Raw genomic sequence first — 19,050 nt, 5'->3', positions numbered from 1 at the left:
TGTACAGCAAACTGATTATGTTGATATATACATATTCTTTTTCAAATTATTTTTCCTTATAGGTTATTACAAAATATTGCACATAGTTCCCTCTACTATACAATAGGTCCTTGTTGGTTATCCATTTTATATATAATAGTGTGTATCTGTTAATTCCAAAGTCCTAACTTATCCTTCTCCACCTTTTCCCCTTGGTAACCATAAGTTTGTTTCCTATGTCTGTGGGTCTATTTCTGTTTTGTAAATAAGTTTATTTATATCATTTTTTTTAGATTCCACATATAAGCAATATCATATGATATTCGTCTTTCTCTGTCTGGCTTACTTTACCTAGTATGATAATATCTAGGTCCATCCATGTTGCTGCAAATGACATTATTTCATTCTTTTTTATGACTGAGAAATATTCCATTGCATATATATATACCACATCTTCTTTATCCATTGATCTGTCGATAGATATTTATGTTGCTTCCATGTCTTGGCTATATAAATAGTGCTGTTATGAACATTGAGGTGCATGTATCTTTTTGTATTATAGTTTTCCCCAGATATATGCCCACGAATAGGATTGAAAAATCATCTGGTAACTCTATTTGTATTTTTTTTTTAATTTTTATTTATTTATTTATTTATTTAGTTTTGGCTGTGTTGGGTCTTTGTTTCTCTGCAAGGGCTTTCTCTAGTTGCGGAGAGTGGGGGCCACTCTTCATCGCAGTGAGCGGGCCTCTCACTGTCGCGGCCTCTCTTGTTGCGGAGCACAGGCTCCAGAGGCGCAGGCTCAGTAGCTGTGGCTCACGGACCTAGTTGCTCCGCGGCATGTGGGATCTTCCCAGACCAGGGCTCGAACCCGTGTCCCCTGCATTGGCAGGCAGACTCCCAACCACTGCGCCACCAGGGAAGCCTTATTTGTATTTTTTTAAGGAACATCCATACTGTTCTCCATAGCAGCTATACCGATTTACATTCCCACCAACAGTGTAGGAGGGTTCCTTTTTCTACACACCCTCTCCAGCATTTATAATTTGTAGACATTTTGATGATGGCCATTCTGACCAGCATGAAATTTAGAAGACTAAAACCACATCAAGTATCTTTTCCAATCACAATGGAATTAAACTAGCAAAAGAAAAACTGGAAAATTCACAAGTGTGAGGAAATTGAGCAACACACTCTTGAAAAACTAATGAGTCAAAGCAATTACAGGGTAAATAGAAAATGTATTTAGACAACTGAAAATACAACATACTAAAACATACGAGGTGTAGTAAAAGCAGTAGCAGTACAGAGAGGAAGTTTATAGTGATAAATTTCTACATTTAAGTAGAAGAAAGATCTCAAATCAACAACCTGAATTTACACCACCAGAACCAGAAAAAGAATAACAAACTAAACCTAAAGTTAGCATAAGGAAGGAAGTAATAAAGATTAGGAAAGAAATAAACAAAATAGAGAATAGAAAAACAAAAGAAAAAAAAATGAAATGAAAAGATCAACAAAATTAATAAACTCTTAACTACACCAAGACAAACAGAGAAGTTTAAAATAAAAAAAGTCAGAAATGAAAGAGGAGACATTACAGATGATGGTGCACAACTAAAAAGATCAAAAGAGACTACCACGAACAGGTATATTCCAACAAAATAGATAACCTAGGAGAAATGGATAAATTTCTAGAAACATACAACTTACCAAGACAACATCATGAAGAGACAAAAAATTTGAATAGATCTATAACCAATAAAGAGATTGAATCAGTAATCAAAAACCTCCCTATAGAGAAAAGCCCAGGACCCAATGGCTTTTTGGTGAAGAGACAATACTTTCTCCATTATGTAGCTTTGGAAGCCTTTTTGAAGATGATGAACATGACCAAGTATACTGCACACTTAAAAATGGGTATGCTTGCACATTTTATGTTATGTGTTCACCACAATTTTCAAAAAGAGAAAAAAATGATTGAAGACATAATTTAAAGAATAAAAAAGAAAAGAATGAGAATCTAAAAGAATAATATATGTAGAATGATAAGTAAAAGGACCACATAGAACTTTTAAAACTAAAGAATATTGTTACTGAAATTGAAAACACAAGGATTGGTTGAGATGAAGAGTCAATTAGTAAAGCAGAAAACAGATTGTAAAAATTACACAGAATGCAGCAGAGTGAGATGCAGAGATGGAAAATATGAAGAGTTCAGAGACATGGGGGAGATAATGAAATGTCTAGCAAATGCCAAAAATAAGTTCCTGAAGAAGCAAGAGGGAATGAGAGAGGCGCAAGGTTTAAGAGAGAACTTTGAAGAGAATTGCTGAAAGAACTGATTACTCAGATTTAGGAAATACAAAGAATTCCTAGTGGATTAAATACAAGGAAATTCACACCCTGACACCAGTTATTTAAACTATTTGACTCTAGACTCAAAATAAAGATCTTCTGAGCAAAGAAAAAAAGAGATTGTAAAAGCAAACAGAGATCTGCAAAGAAATAATAAAGAAACTTACAGCAGATATCTCAAAAGCAAAATTAGAAACCATAAGAGATACAGTAAGATCTTCAAAGGGCTAAAATAAAAACAAATGAACCTAAAACAAGTTATAAAATCCAAGAATATAATTAAACAAGGAATATTTTAATGTAATTCCTTCTATTCATTTAAAGATGCCATTAAGTGAAAAGGCAAACCGCAGATGAATATTCATACATGTACTGACATAGGACTTGGATTGAAAATACGTAAAATAATTCCTACAAATACACAAGTAAAAAACAGTCAACCCACTGCAATAAAAGGACAAATTTCTTCAATAGAACTTTAACCCCAAAAGATGGCTAATGGGCCAATTAAAATATGAAAACATTTTCATAGTTGTAAGATTATCAGTGAAAATCCAAATTAAAGCCACAGTGCACAGCCATCAAAATGGTTAAAATTTTTAAAAAGTGACAAGTGTTGGAGAGTCTATGGGTCAATTAGAACACTCTGTAGAAGAAAAGTAAATGTGTTTCACTGAAAAACGATGTGTTATCTAGAGCACACTCTTGTAAGTAATTTGATTCTAGCTTTTCTTTGTCTTCAAACTATTTTACAACAATGCATTGTCTGTATAGGACAAACTCTTTCCAGTAATCTGATTCTATCTCTGTTTATTATCTTTCAGCCATTTTCAACTCTATATAAATATGTTTTTTCTTTGGATTCTCTTTTAAACTGATGATAACCTTAGCCTGCTTCTCTCATTGAATGTGTTAAATAAAATGTTTAAGGTGTTCATTTTTATATCTGTATGATATATTATGAGAGCCATAATTCTACCCATTTACGAGAATTATTTTTACTCTCTTACACTGCTGGTGGAAGTATAAAATGGTAGCACTCCTTTAGAAAACTCTACTTAAGGTGTACATATTCATATACTATGTATGTATCTTTGCAAAATGTGTGTATATGTGCACTAAAGACAGGTGCAAGAGTGTTCATATTAAGACTTATTTGTAGTAGCCTATTACTGGAAGCAATCCAGATGTCCACAACAGCACACTGGTGAAATAAATTGTGTTATAATCAAACTATGAAATGTATCCATCAATGATATTTGAAACAAACAAAAAGAGAAACCCTCTATAAAATATGAATGGATATTACCATCATAATGTAGAATGAAAGAAGCCCAAACAAAACACTACATGTATAATTCCATTTATATAAAGTTAAAAAAAGGAAGATCTAATCTAGAAGTAGTTAACAACTGAGGACTATTGTTATGTTGAGGCAGGGGAATAAGAACTGAATGGGACATGAGGAAAGACTCTGGGGTGAGAGTAAAATTCCATTTCTTGTCCTGGTTTGGGTTTATTGATATGTTCACTGAACAAAAATTTATCAGACTCTATGTCAGTTTCATGAGCATTTCTCAATGTATGTTACACTGTATGTTAACATACAATGTATGTTACCAACAAAAATATATACATATTTGTATATATAATGCATATGTCTGTCAAAAAAGAGGATAAAATAAAAACATTTTCAGACAAAGAAAATTATCTGACCCACAGACTCCAGCTAAAAAAGTACTAAAATATATCTCATTAAGAAGAACATCATACTTAGAAGGAAGGCATGAGATGCAAGAAACAATAGTGAGCAATCTTTTTTAACACGATTGTTAAAGCTATATAAGCATTGGCCAATTATGTGCAGATTATGGAGTGTACAAACAAGGTAGGACCAAAATACAGAGTAATAATAGCATGTAGGATGGAAGGAAGTTAGGAGAATTAAATTTGTCCTTAGGTTAAGCCACAGGCTCCACCCTGCTGCATCTACTCCTTGCTCCTGGCCCTGTATGTAGAATCCTACTTGAGTTCTCTGCTCCACTGAACTTTTGCTTGCCAGGTTGCCCTCACAGAGGCTGCCCCCACTGTCAACTCTCAGGGTGCGAGGTAGTGACAAGTCCCAGATTCCTATTCTTTGCTCAAAGAGGTGTGTCAGGGCTTCCCTGGTGGCGCAGTGGTTGAGAGTCTGCCTGCCAATGCAGGGGACACGGGTTCGAGCCCTGGTCTGGGAGGATCCCACATGCCGCGGAGCAACTAGGCCTGTGAGCCACAACTACTGAGCCTGTGCGTCTGGAGCCTGTGCTCCGCAACAAGAGAGGCCGCGATAGTGAGAGGCCCACGCACTGCGATGAAGAGTGGCCCCCACTTGCCGCAACTAGAGAAAGCCCTTGCACAGAAACGAAGACCCAATGCAGCCATAAATAAATAAATAAATTAATTAATTAAAAAAAAAAAAAACAACTTTAAAAAAAAAAAGAGGTGTGTCAGAAATAGGATCCTTATGGATACCAACTTCTGTGACAGCCCAGAAACCCCACCATGCTCTCAGCAGTTTTCCACTTGAGCACTGGCACTGGTTTCAAGTTCCTCAAAGCGTGCCGGGAAACACTGTAGGGTTCCATCTAAGCAGCTGCTTCTTCAGGATGTTTTACTTTGTTGTTTTCTTTGTTCCTGTTGTTACCCACCTCTCGTAGCTTCTATCATTTAAGGTATTTGTGACAATGATTTAGTCCAGGTCAGGGAAGATTTTCTTTGTTCTTAGAATGAGACTTACTCTGCTCAAGTTTGCTCTGCATAAACCCTAATTGGCATGAGAGAATCAATGAAATAATCTCTGTAGGAGTTGAGGACCCTCCATCCTGTACACCCTGCTTTTGAGTTACTGATATGGTTTCACAGAACAGGTGGTTGAGCTTTTTGTTGATATCATTCACTAAGGAGATCCTTGTACTTTCCAGGCAATATTTGAAAGTCATATGTGAATAATTTTTGGACTTTCAGTCAATTTGACTTACATGTGTTGGCTGCTCCCATCCATCCGTGCAGATATCAAAAACTGTTTAGAAATTTATACTAAGAATTCTTAGCTGCACTCAAGTCAGGTTTAAAAAATTAGAAATGCATTTATTTTGTGATGCAATATTGTCCCACAATATTGTCTTAAAACTATCTTGATAGTAAACACTAAGAGAAAACCTGTGTAATTACTCTTACACATGCAAGTCTGGATGCAATATTGTCTTAAAACTATCTTGATAGTAAACACTAAGGGAAGACATTTATAATTACTATTTGACTATTTTGACCTATGAAAACAGAAATTACATATACATTTAGTTCAAGTGAATGAGTGATTATTTAGGTTTTACTCTGACAAAATGATATCATAGTATCATGACAATTTCTATTTTGGTTACATATTCCTGAAATATTTTTCTAACTTTATTTCTCAGAGGGTAGTGGCCAATTTTCAGGTGGGGAGACTCTCTGTGATACGAACTCAAGAGAGAATCAGATTGAGAGAAAGCTTTTACAATTTTTTCTTACAGGGACTTTTGAAAGTTTTATTATTTGTCTCTATGCCTTGACAGATAAGAAAGATCAAGATTTGTCTATTTTTTTCTATTTTGAACCCTCAGAATCGAGAAGAGCTCAGAATGAGTAGGTAGGCATTAAATATTAGCATAAATGCACAAGTGAATACTTCTATTTTTATAGCTTGTGTATCAGGAAGACAAATAGAAACTTATATGAATTGAACACTTACTGTATTCTAGGCACTTTTAAATTTTTAATATTTATTAGAATTTCTTATAACAAAAGTTATATGTGCTTATTATTAACAACTACAAACATTCTAGAAATATGTAACAGAAAATGAAAATCCACCTAACCCAGTTCCCAAGGTTACAACCATGTGGATATTCCCCTAGATTTTTTCTATCATACATATTTACATACTATACATTTAAAGCCATCTTGAAAGCTAAAATCCAAGCCATTGATTTGGGCTTAGTATTTCTTTACTCTTTCATCACTGGAGTTCTTTTCTCTTTGCTCGATAGTGAAGTTCGACCCTTTCTTCTCAGAAATGATATGAAGGATTGAGGACATGCCTTATGAATAAGATCTAGAGAGTTGGTTCTCTCATCCTATCCTCACAATATCCCTATGAGTAGACATCATTAACCCCATTCTTAGTAAGAAACTCAGAGATATTAAGGAGCTTGTCAGAGGTTCACACAGCTAGTTGAACATTTAGTTTTGCTTCACTAAAGTATCTGTGCTCCATGGATCTTGGCTTGTCTTTTCTGTACAATAGCCAAACTCAACATGAAAAGGCGTCAGTTACTCTAGACATCCAGAGTTAGTATTACATTGTTCAGTTACATGGAATGGTAAAGTAAAACTTGTTTTCACACTTGTCATCAACTAAGAATAGTGTTTCAGTTTAAATTCAAATGTCAACACTTTAGTTTCATTTAAAATAATCAAACAAGGGGAAAACAAAAATGGACCAGTTTGATGGGATAAAGGCAGCACCTGGCACCAGTAGAGGAGAGATGTGTGGAGTTGAAAATGTATGTCACACTAGCATAAGATAAAATATTAAGAATTATCTTCAGAGGAGAAAAATCTTAAATTATATGCACTAAGAAAAGATACATTATAAAATCAGTAATAAACTGAATTAAAAGGTTAAAGGATGCAAAGAGATTTATCTAGAGACCCAGAGTTTTGCAATATCCCCTCTAACAGGTTAAGGTTTTATTTCTGTCTTCTTAAATGATCATGCAAATTCTCTATTAACAATCTGAGTGTAAAAAATGTGAAAACACTTATTTGTAAATAAAAATTACTTCATTTGCTCCCTTCGTTATAGCAATGCCGCTTATGCTTAAGTATTTGTATGTTAACATGAGAGCTAGTTTGATAAAAGAAAGTATGCCCGAGGCCATTACAGAAGAAAAATGGTGACATGTTCTAAACCTTTAGAAACAGAAAGCTGTAAGAGGCTGTCTAATCATTTGTCTTACAAACAGAGCATATGTTCACATACTGGTGTCTTAGAAACCTGAAGGCATCAACTGCATTTGTCACTAACTCCAACCTAATATTTGTTTTCAATCATTTCTAACCTGAGAGGCCTGGACGATACAAACCCAATTTAAAGGCTAACAAAACTGTCTTACCTTCCATGTATTGCAACAAGTTATATACTTCATATAAAGGGGGACTTTACTGTCTCTCTGTTCTGGCAGTTCTTATTTTGTTCAGCTTTTCAATAATGGTCTAAAAACAGTTGTTCCAAAGATTTAGATGTGTTCACAACATCCAGGTGATGGAATAGGTTTACGTTTCCCCCTGTCTAACTTGGACTGTAGTCATTTTTATTTTCTTTGGTGCAAGAAAGAAACCACAAGTGTTTTGCCAGGCATAAAATTAATACATCTGAATTGGTAGTGGGATCCAAGCAGTAGCCCTTTCTGGAAGGTGGCATGGCAGGAGATCCTGGACATGGGTTTTGCAGATTGAAAGGCCTCCCAAAGGTCCAGACTTGGGCAGGTTATCCAGCCTCTCAGTATCTCATTTATTTTATTTTTTTTCTATGAAATGAGGATACAACTACCTCTTCCCTGGTGCTGTTGTGAGGATTAAATCGAGGAATATCACACATGTGAATGAAAAAATTGCCTGCCAAAGCAGTAAACAAAGGATGTTGTAGCCATCAAGCCATCACATTACAGCTACCCAATGGTGAGCCCTGAAGGAACTCGGGATAGCAACAGGATGCCCACCATCAAGCCATCACATTGCAGCTGCCCAGTGGTGAGCCCTGAAGGAACTCGGGATAGCAACAGGATGCCCACCATCAAGCCAGCAGCCACTGCAGCCATCCCACAATAATGCACCATGAGGAGACTCAGGATGAGAAAGCACAAGATACTGGCCCCAGATAGCTGAAGTGCATATCAAAGGAACGATTTCAGTGATCCCAGACTCTTGCATCTTCCCATAAATAGAAAAGTGCTAAATTCCTTAACCTGAGATATCTGGTTTTATTTAATTAACAGTAATCTTTTGATGTGCTGCCTCGCTGGTCTTTGTTGCAAAAACTCCTATATATCCTGGCTCACCTTCTTCCTCTTTGGAACAGTTTCTCAGTGTTATCTGAGATGTTGTGTCTCAGGCTTAGTCCTCAGTTTCATCCACCAAGTAAAACATAACTCTCAACATTTAGGCTGTGCAATTTTTTCAGTCAACACACACAAAATAATTTCATCATACAGGTAAACTCCTTTCCCCTCCATGGATGTCGATTTGATTAGCTTCCCCTTGACAAAAATATAATGTTGACCTTTTCCTTACCAAGTAGGATATGGAGTAGAATCTCCTGGAGTTCAGCCTACCAGGTTTTTATGCTTGCCAAAATGACATATAGAGATGGTTTGGCTCTATGTTGAAGATAGAGCACTAAGAAATTGGGTCCATTGCTGTCATTTTCCTCTCAGATTCCTCTCACCTGTCACAACATAGTAGTCATGAAAAATGAAACCATAAATTCAATTTAGAGGGCAATTTGCAGCTAATCTTTGTAATAATTCCAGTGTGAATAATGCAACAATTTGGATGTATGGTCAGTCAATTCAGCCCTGATTTATTAGTATTTAAGAAAGCTTTCTTTCATTAGTGATAATTACTAAGCAAGAGAAAATAATTTCTCCAAAAGTATCTACCTTCATATCAGTGCTTTCAGTTTTGAAAAAAAATGGCTACATTTTTTCTTAAAATTATGACAACTACAAGCTTGTGTATTGCTATTTAAAGACACAAGAAGATGTGTTTAGATTTTGAGCAATAATTCTTTCCAGCTCTTGTGTGAACTGCTCAGTCCTAGGTTATATCAGCCTTTTTTTTTCTGATATGACTCAGGTATTTTGAATACCTCAACAGCAGGACCCTGGGATTTGCTATTGATTTCCCACACTCCTTACACCTTGAAGGATGTATTAAAATCTAGCTGCAAAAAGAATGACATTTCTGTTCATATGTTAGAGTCAAGTTTATCTGAGATTTTTTTCCTAGTTATTAAAACTCTACATTCTGACATGTTCAATATACCCTGAGCCAATGAACTTACAAGAGCATGTTTAAATATAGGGTAACATCACATTAAAATCTGTAAAGAGTAGCTCTCAGAAAAGGTTTACATTCGTTTCCTTTTCTGTATTTTATTGCACGGGCTTTAACTGTTATGTGCTTAACTATGGAAACAGATATTTCAAAACAAAGCGAAACAAAACAGAAAGACAAAATGCCTTCTCTTAAAATTTGTTTTGCTTCATTCCAAGAAAAACAGACATTATTTTCTATTTATTCTCCCCTCTCCATTTAGTCTACCTAAAAGTCAGGGTCATGAATTGTCCAGATTTTGTATTATTCCATTAAACAAGGACAGTACTTGCAGTCCTAGGTGTATAAAATCCCCTTCAGTTTCGGCATTCATTAAAATGAAATAAATAAACAAAAGGTGAGTGATAGCCCCAAGGTCGTAGTGGTGACACATGTCATTGCAGGTGTTCTATAACACAAGGATGGGAAGGCATATACTTGAAAGATGCCATTGTGGTGTCAAACCAATTGCTTTGTGGATATAATGGTCTTCCATTCCATGCAATGTAATCTAAATTGCAAACTGATCAACATTACCATGGAGTTGCCCAGAGGTTTTATATTTGTAAACTTTAATGTATAGTAGGTATTCAGTCAGCACTGAACAGAATTGAAAGTGAATGGACACATCAACATGATATTTATGGTTTGACTTCAAGTGACAGGGATTGACAGTGCTAAGTCTCAGTGATTCCTGTAAAAAAGTGAATTAGTTGTAGGGTGCTTGTGACATTTAAACTCATGGGCAGAGGGTGGGTGTCCTTCTCTCTGTGTGGGAACCATGCTCTTGAATGTACATTCAAAATTCTCCATCTAAAGAGATAGAAGACCCTTAAACCTGAACTCTCCACACATTTTGCTATGTTGCTTCAATCCTTTTTAGATTGTTGTCTCCTGACTTTCTAAAATGAGGTCTGGGGCTGAGGTTAAAGGCCCTGGCAGGGAGGAGAGGAAGAGGCGAGGAGTGTGTGTTTGGAAGTGATTCAGCCTCTGCTCCAGCCATTTCTCACCTGCCAGGAGTTCAAGGTCAATTCTCTTATCAGATGACATTGTGAGGCTGGAACGACCCTATCTTCTTTTTCCTACTCCAAAGAACACTGCTTTAAAGAAATGCCCCATACACAATGGCATCTTTATTCTCTTCACTTTCATACTCTGAAAATGACATGCAATTCTATCAGAAACCATTTTTTAAAGTGCTGGTTCAATTATATTTAACTGTTTGCATGAATGTTTTAAGTTTTAACTTAAAACTTATAAGTTGTTTTTCGTTTAGAAAGAAAACAGTTTTGTGGTCATTGTTGTTTGTTTTGTTTTCATTTTCTATTGCCCACAAAAAGACTGGTGACTGAAAACTTGGGGAATTTCCACTTTCCATTATATCAAAAGAAAATACTTCTTCAGAAGCCTTTCAGTTATACAGGAGTCAACTGTCTACAGCACCCTGAAGCTGAAGATCCCCTATTAGGACAGGGAATGTTTGGAGGTAGAGATCTCCTGGTCCATCAGAGCACTGGTAAGGTTTCAGATTTGGTCCAGGCACCTCAGAGGGGCCTTCTCATGGTCCTATAAGAAGCTGCTGTGTCTTTGTTTGGTTTGGCCTGTGTTATTTGCATTAACTTAAATCTATGGGTATCTGAGTAATATTGTGAAGCATTATTTACCTTACCTAAAATAACTGTGAGCTTATTTTATTTGCTTATTTATTTTATTTTATTTTTAAAGTGGGCTTAACATGTCTGCTTGTTTGGTTAGCTAAGTTTGAATCCTTTTAAAGTGAAAATGGTTGTTTGCTTGGTCTAACTATTTAAAGTAGTGCTTTTTTGTCTTCTTGCCTATTCTAGTGTCTGTGTTAATTCAAACAAGTTTAAAATTATCATATTGCCTCTGAGGTTTAGTTTTTCTGAGTCTTTTAGTTTACATAAATTATATTTGCATTTTCTTCAAGAAAAACCTGTCCCTCTGTGCTGTTCCCAGATGTTATCCCCTTTTAGTCAAAGCTAATTTTGTGTTTCTGTAGCACTTTTTACTATCCCTTTATCATGATACTTATGTATTTGTTTAATTTTCTAATTTCCTGTCTAAACTTTATTGAGTTTACAGACAGGGAGTAATTCATTTCAGGACACTAGCAGCGTTTATAGCGTGTGATACATAGGAGGAAATCAATATGTTTGTTCAATTGAGTTTCAATTTTGCTTGTCTAACAGCTTCGGAGTGATGCCTGTGCTGGTCCTTTCTACTCAAAGTGTTCAATCTGTGGATCAGAAATGCCAACATCACCTGGGAGATGGTTACAAATGCAGCATGGCAAACTCCTCCCCAAGCCTCAGAATGTGCATTTTTCCAAGATCTCCAAGTGATTTCTTTTTTTATTGTATTGTACTGTATTGTATTGTATTATTTTTTATACATATTTATTGGAGTATAATTGCTTCACAGTGCTGTGTTAGTTTCTGTTGTACAGCAAAGTGAATTAGCCATATGCATACACCTATCCCCATATCCCCTCCCTTTTGAGCCTCCCTCCCACCCATCCTATCCCACCCCAAGTGATTTCTGTAAATTAAAGTTTTAGAAACACTGTAACTCACTGGTTCTGCAAGGGCAGTCCCTAGACCAGCAGCATTAACGTCACACGGGGACATTTTAAGAAGGCGAGTTCTTGGGCCTAATCCCAGATGTACTGAATTAGAGATGCTGGTGGGAGCACAGCAATAACTACAAGATTTCCAGGTGATTCTAATGCATGCTAACGTTTGAGAGCTGCTGTTCAAAATGTCATCCTCTTTCCCAGCCTCTCTTGGGAAAGTAAAGAAAATCAATCAACACCGGGTCTGAACTATGATTAATGGAAAGTAGAGTCATGACATCAATTATGTGAGTGACTAAAATATTTATTTACCTCACTTAGCAATAAAGATCTGGCCAAAATTGATACAAATTTGAGAATGGTAATGAAATTACATATGAGTAAATTTTTAAGCATATGTAGCCATTATTTTGATTCAAAATTAATTTCATAGGAGTATTTGATTCATTTAGTCCAAGTTATTCATTTAACCAATAAGAGCATGGAAGCTGACAGTTTAAATGATTTGCCCCCTATGAGAGAGGTATAACATCTAAGTCAGTTTGTCATTTTGCCTGTAGATGTCTTCAGTTAACTTTATTTTTTCTGACCATTTTATTTTTCCTGAGTGGAGTTATCACATCTACAAAAGAATCATAAATGGATGGAATTTGGGGACTTTGTATAGCAACTCTCTTATTTTACTGATGAGAATACTAAAGTGTGGGGAAGCATGATGAATACTTTCATGTTACTGTATGGTTGGGACATTCTGCTCAAAATAAAGTACATGCTATAAATAAAGAAAATAATAACATTTTCCTAGATCATTCATTTCTCATATTCTAAGGGCATAGAGCCGCTTATCTATTGTGGAGTCATTGGATCTCATTCAAAGGATAATAAAACAGATTGTCTCTGGAGCCAAATACTTGGCTTCCTCCTCCTCTTCCCAGTGAAAATTTCTTTACTTTATGAAGATAAGGTCTTTCTCTCTTCCTTTCTTCTCTGGAGGGTGGTAGTTGAGAGGACAACATGTAGCCTATATAAACTCCCAGCTTCAAATTGTGAGGTTCCTCTCCTGTGGTGGTGTTGGGGGGAACCTGTAGTATGCATAGGGTTAGCAGGTTCTCTTTCTGTTGCTCTGAAGGGGAAAATGGGGCATAAGGAAGCAATGTGGTTATTGATGTAAGTAATAGTAGTCTGTCCCTGATTCAGAGAACCTGTGTTCGCTTTCAGGGTAGTATAAACACAGTTGATCCTTGAACAACAGTAGGGTTAGGAGCATGTGCTGTCAAAAATCCACATAGAACTTTAGCGTCAGCCCTCCCTATCTGCTGTTCAGCATCTTTGCATTCAACCAACCATGGATTGTGTGGTACAGTAGTAAGTATTTAGTGAAAAAATCTATGGATAAGTGGCCCTGAAAGTTTAAAGGTCAACTGAAAACATATATAAAGACGTATCTCAGAGATACGCAAGTTTGGCTCCAGACCACCCGACTGCAATAAAGCAAATCTCACAAAAATAGCAAGTCACAAATTTTTTGGTTTCCCAGTGCATATAAAATTTATGTTTACACTATACTGTACTCTAGTAAGTGCGCAATAGCCCTATGCCTAAAAAAAATGTACATACCTTAATTAAAAACTACTTTATTGCTAAAAAAAAAAGCTGACCATTATCTGAGCCTTCAGTGAGTCATCATCTTTTTGCAATAATAACATCAGAGATCACTGATCACAGATCACCATAACAAATACAATAATAATGAAAAAGTTTGAAATATTGTAAGAATTACCAAAATGTGACAGAGAGATACAAAGTGAGCAAATGTGGTTGAAAAAACTGGTGTCAATAGACTAGTTCAGTGCAGGGTTGTCACAAACCTTCAAATTGTAAAAATCACAATATCTGTGAAGAGCAATAATGCAAGACCTAATAAAGTATGCCTATATTAAAAATGTATCAGAAGTCTCACAGAGGTGAAGAGACCCAACTGAAACTCATTTTATAATTGGTGCAAATGGTAAAACTTTCTGTCTTGTTCTAGATTTATGCTGTTGTCATTTTGCTTGGACTTTCTCTGTAGCCCAGCCTACTTTGTCTACTTGACAAAGGAGGTAAATAGTTAAAATAGACTATTTGAATCATGCAGATAGCAAGCCTGGTTAATTTAGAAAAATAGTTTTATATTTTCTTTGAACAGTTAATGGGTTTCAAATTATCCTGTTAAATGTAAAGTTCAGGCAGACCTAAGTTTTTCCTCTAGTGTCTGCCACCCTTTGACTCATAAGCCTCAGTCTGTTTATATGAAAAATAGGGATAATATTATTTACCTTATATGAGTGTTGTGAAAATTAAATGACACAACAAATTAGTGTAGTAGTTGGTACATTTTAAACTACTGTAATTCTAATTTAATTCCTAATGTTGCAGATAATGTAATTGAGGTCCCAAAGTGGTTTCCCAGGGGGCATATAGATCATAACAGGGAGAGGAAAGAATAGAACCTACTCTTGGGCTCATGGTTCATTGTTATATTTCCAGTGAGATTCTTTCTCAATATTACATGAGCTTAACTAACCAAGCCCTCCTTTGGGTTTGCGGGGGAGGAAACAGCTTTCCTTAACCCTCTTACGGTCGCCGGCTGGGTCTGAAAATTAAACTGACAAAGACAGATCAACAGGAGAAAAGCATACAAATTTATTTAATGTCAGTTTTATGTGACATGGGAGACTTCTAAAAGAAATGAAGATCTGAAGAAACAGTTAAACCTGAGTATTTTTATGACAGATTTAATAAAGAATGGAGCAATATGATGGGGCAAAGAGTATGGGGTAAGTGTAGCAGTCAGGGCCGCATCCCTCTGTGTTGGAGGTAAGTGCATGTCTTTCCTCTGGGTATAGGGAGGGTACCTCTTACATGAGGATCTTTTGCCCTGCTTCAGGGGAGAAGGGGAGATACTCAGAATGACCTTCCTGTTTCTGTGGTTTTCCCAAAATCCTTCAGCTTAAAATATTTAATTTACCAAGGTGCCATATTTTGGGTTCTAATATGGTAGAGTAATGGAGAGAGATGTTTAGAAGCATGGTCCAGGATTAAAAATGTAAAGGAGATATTCATATGAGGAAGAGAAAAATGGTTCTTGGCATTTTAGTTAGGGCTAGGGAGGTACTCAAAAGAGAAGTGGAAGCAACAGTGGAAATACAAGCATCTTTGATTGTTAAACTAAGACTTCCTTTTGCCTGTATTGAGATTTGACTATTGACCTTGTAGGCTCCATTTTAATTATCTGAAAGAAAAGTCTGAATTGCATCATTAAATTGTAATTTAAGGAAGTACACCCGTATTTTCTGAATCCTAAATATTGGAGGAATATTAATTCCTCATGTGGTTGATTTTCTTGGGTTAAGGTATTAGAGTTAAGATATTTCTATCCCATTCCATCTTGATGGACGTGGCTGGTTACACAGGCCACAAGGTGGTGTCTGTCCACTGGAGGGCAGGTAAGCCTCCAGCACTAATGGGTTAGAGAAAGGATTTAAAAATCATGCTTAGCACCAGTGTCAATGTGGTAGAATTAACTCCCCAAAATGGCTGTCACCAGCATCTCCATTCCCAGGGGAGTTCCGGTTGCCTTCTGCCTCTCCAGGAGGCTCTCCAAGATCAGCAAGTGGGTCTGACCCAGGCTCCTTTCAAACTATTGCCTCGATGCTGCTACTTGGAGAATGTGAGATTTTGTATACACTTTAAGAGTGGATTCTCTGTGTCCTCGTTCCTTCTTCATGTCTTTAGTTATGGAAAATCTTTTCTGCTAGTCTTCAGGTCATTCTCATTGAAGGCTGCTCTGTAAGTAGTTGTGATTTTGGTGTGCCTGTGAAAGGAGGTGAGCTCAGGGTCTTCTTTCTCCACCATCTTGGCCTCACCTCAGCATTCTTTTTTAATAGCTCATCTTTTGGGGAATTTTCCAAGGCATTCATTAGAGTTAGAAAAAAGCAAAATAGTTCTATTTTTTCTTATATATCATCAGTTTATATTTATTAAATTACATAATTAAAACTTCCATGAATAGATCTGAAAACAAAGATAACTGATTTTTGGTAAATATAAAACTCAAGCAGAAAGGACAATCTGTGTACTGGTGCACTAGAGAGACTAGAGAAAGATAATTATGCTTAACTACTTATTTTATTCATTATATTTTCTTGAGATTTAATGAAAAGTCATGGATTTTTCTCACATAAAATTTTTGATGCCAAAATCTAAATATGCTAAATTTTAAAAGAGTTCTCACAGTTGATATTTTAGATTGGCAGCCTTATCAACACATGGATTGCAAACTTCAGCAATCAACCTCATGAGCTCTTTTAAAAGATAATATTGTTGACCTTTGGCATTGAAAAATTGTTCCCTTAGTATTGGTTCTAAAACGTGTATGATTTTCATTATGTCCTAGGGTAATTTAAGGAATAATCAAAATTAACCATCATTTAAACCATCAAATTCACATATTAAAACATACTCCCTGATTTGAATCCTCCTCAAACTAGGTTAGTTTCAGGATTTATTTTTTTAAAGTTTCTTTAGTTTTAAATCATTTCATAAAAGGATTGAGATGATTAATCAATGATTTCTAAGTGTATCGCAGATAGAAATTGTAGACCTCAGTGATGAAAATTATAAATTATAATTGTTCTCACCCTTCACCTTTTGGAGACAAATTTGAAATACCAGATGGATGAAGTTTGAGGACTGATTAATAGAAATAGAAAATACATTTTCATGAAGCATCTATGAGCTCATTTTAAAGTGCTTAAAGAAAAAAATATAGCTTTATTCATTTATAAGAAAAATTTTATAGAGAGAGTATATTGTGATTTGCAGCCGAAAGAGTGAGATTCAGGGAGAAACTCTTATTGTAAGACTTTTATTATTTAGTTTTATAACCTCTAAAGTCTAGAGGAGGAAAGAGTATTTCAAGTAAGTTTGGCATTGTCTAGAAAATACTCTCACTCTATACAATTTTTCTTATAAATGAATAAAGCTATACTTTTTCTTTAAGTAAAAACAGAAGTTCAAAACTGTTCTATTGACCCCATTGTAATAATAAGGAAGGCTAATAGGTCACCTAAAGGAAACTGGTGGAGGTAAAATCCTTAGAAGAGAAGTCCAATCTGAACTGGATACAAAATAGATACCAGGAGGAGAGCATTCTAGAAGGAGGTCCTAATTTTTATTCAGAGGGCAAAACTGTTGGAGGAATGGGAGATTTAAAATCCGTTATCAGGATTACTGAATATCCAAGGCCTATATACACTATTTACATCTCTTAAGACAGATTAGGGGAAGGATTTTGAAACTGTTTTCAGACAATGTGGGTTCCTTCTGTTATGTATACTGTTGACACTTAAAAGGAGTCTCAGTAAATCCTTCAAGGGTTCTGCTAATAAATTGTGAGGTTGAGTGGTATGTAAAGCTAAAATTTGTAGATGAAAGGGTATTATATATTCATGATATTTGCATATATGATGTTTTATGTGCATTTGTCTCCTCTGACTTCTAAGATTTTTGTATGCCTAGACCTAATTACCTCTCACCATGATAATAACCCTGTTCTGTGTAAAGTAAGTAGTCAATAAATAATTAGGGTGCTTTTTCAGGTCCAGGAAATTGCAAATTTTTGGATTTTTAAAAAATTATCATGGTAACCACATTCAATTGCTTTACTGCTGTTATAGGTAGACAAATCAGAAAGAAAAGTTCGTAAAGATGATTGAATTTTGAGACTTTGGAAAAACGTTCAGTTATTCAATCAAGATATTCTCTCCCATCAAATACTTTTAACACAATTTCTCCAGTTTTAAAATTTGAATTTTGTGAATGTGCGAGACCTAGATACAGAAAGGTTTGAGGAGTTGTTTTTCTTTGTATTGTTTTGTTGGTATTTCTGTTGATCACCAGCATGACAGTGAGACCACAGTTGAGAAGAAAGCTGTTGTACAGTTGAAGGAAGCATATTAGATGTAGAGGAGGTGAGCTGGGGGAAGGCATAGCCCAAGGGAACTAGAAGCTAAAGAGATGACTGATGTTGGTGCTGTAGTCACAAACATATGAATGGAAGTAGCAGCGACAGGCAACAGTGGCTTAAGAACTTGTACCTTACAGGCAGAGTCTGAAGCATGTTGGCAGCACATGGCAGAAGTGCTAGGGGAAGAGGTCAAGGGGGTTGAAAGATCGGTGGTTTAGGGAGGCAAAGTGGCATAAAGAAAAGACAAGGAACGCTATTTGGGGATGATATTAGCTCACACACATGTTGCTTCTACCCTAGGTTGTGTCATAAAGACTCCAGCATTATTTTCATCGTTGGAAATGACTCTTGCCAACAAAGTGTGATTGGCGTGCATAAATTGAATAAACAGGTTTTAATGTATGACCTCTTCAATTGCTTCTGGTGACTTCCTTATGTAAGAACAAGGCTATTACACAAGTCAAACTATTTACATTGTCTCTAGCCATCCTTTCTCCTTGACTCCTCCTCATGTCCCACTACCCTTCCCAGTTACTCAAGTTGTTTGTCTCTTTGACAAGAAGGATTGAAAACCAGTCTTCTATTTCGTGCCTGAATCTGAAAACTATTGGGCGGAAAGCTGACTTCTGCTTGGAAGCTGAATTTATTCTTCTTTGGCCACAGTCTGATGCATAGTCAACTACACATTAGGAGATAAAAGCCTTTCCGCCAATTCCAATTAAAGAATTGGAGAAAGGAAGTCTTAGTGAATACAGATCATTCATTCAGCTACCTTTTGTGAGCACCTAGATAAGCCATGGCCGATGAATGTAAGAATTTGCAAGATTTCTCTAAATCCGATTTATTGTTTTTGGATATCCTCTATTTCTTTCTAATAATTAGTAACAAATCCCTTGAAAATGAGAGAGGGCTTCACAGAAAGAGCAGGTAATTG

This window comes from Balaenoptera acutorostrata, chromosome 18 (assembly GCF_949987535.1).
Source record: "Balaenoptera acutorostrata chromosome 18, mBalAcu1.1, whole genome shotgun sequence".
Taxonomy (NCBI): Eukaryota; Metazoa; Chordata; class Mammalia; order Artiodactyla; family Balaenopteridae; genus Balaenoptera; species Balaenoptera acutorostrata.
The sequence above is the reverse complement of the archived record's forward strand: the minus strand, read 5'-3'. Positions refer to the sequence as shown.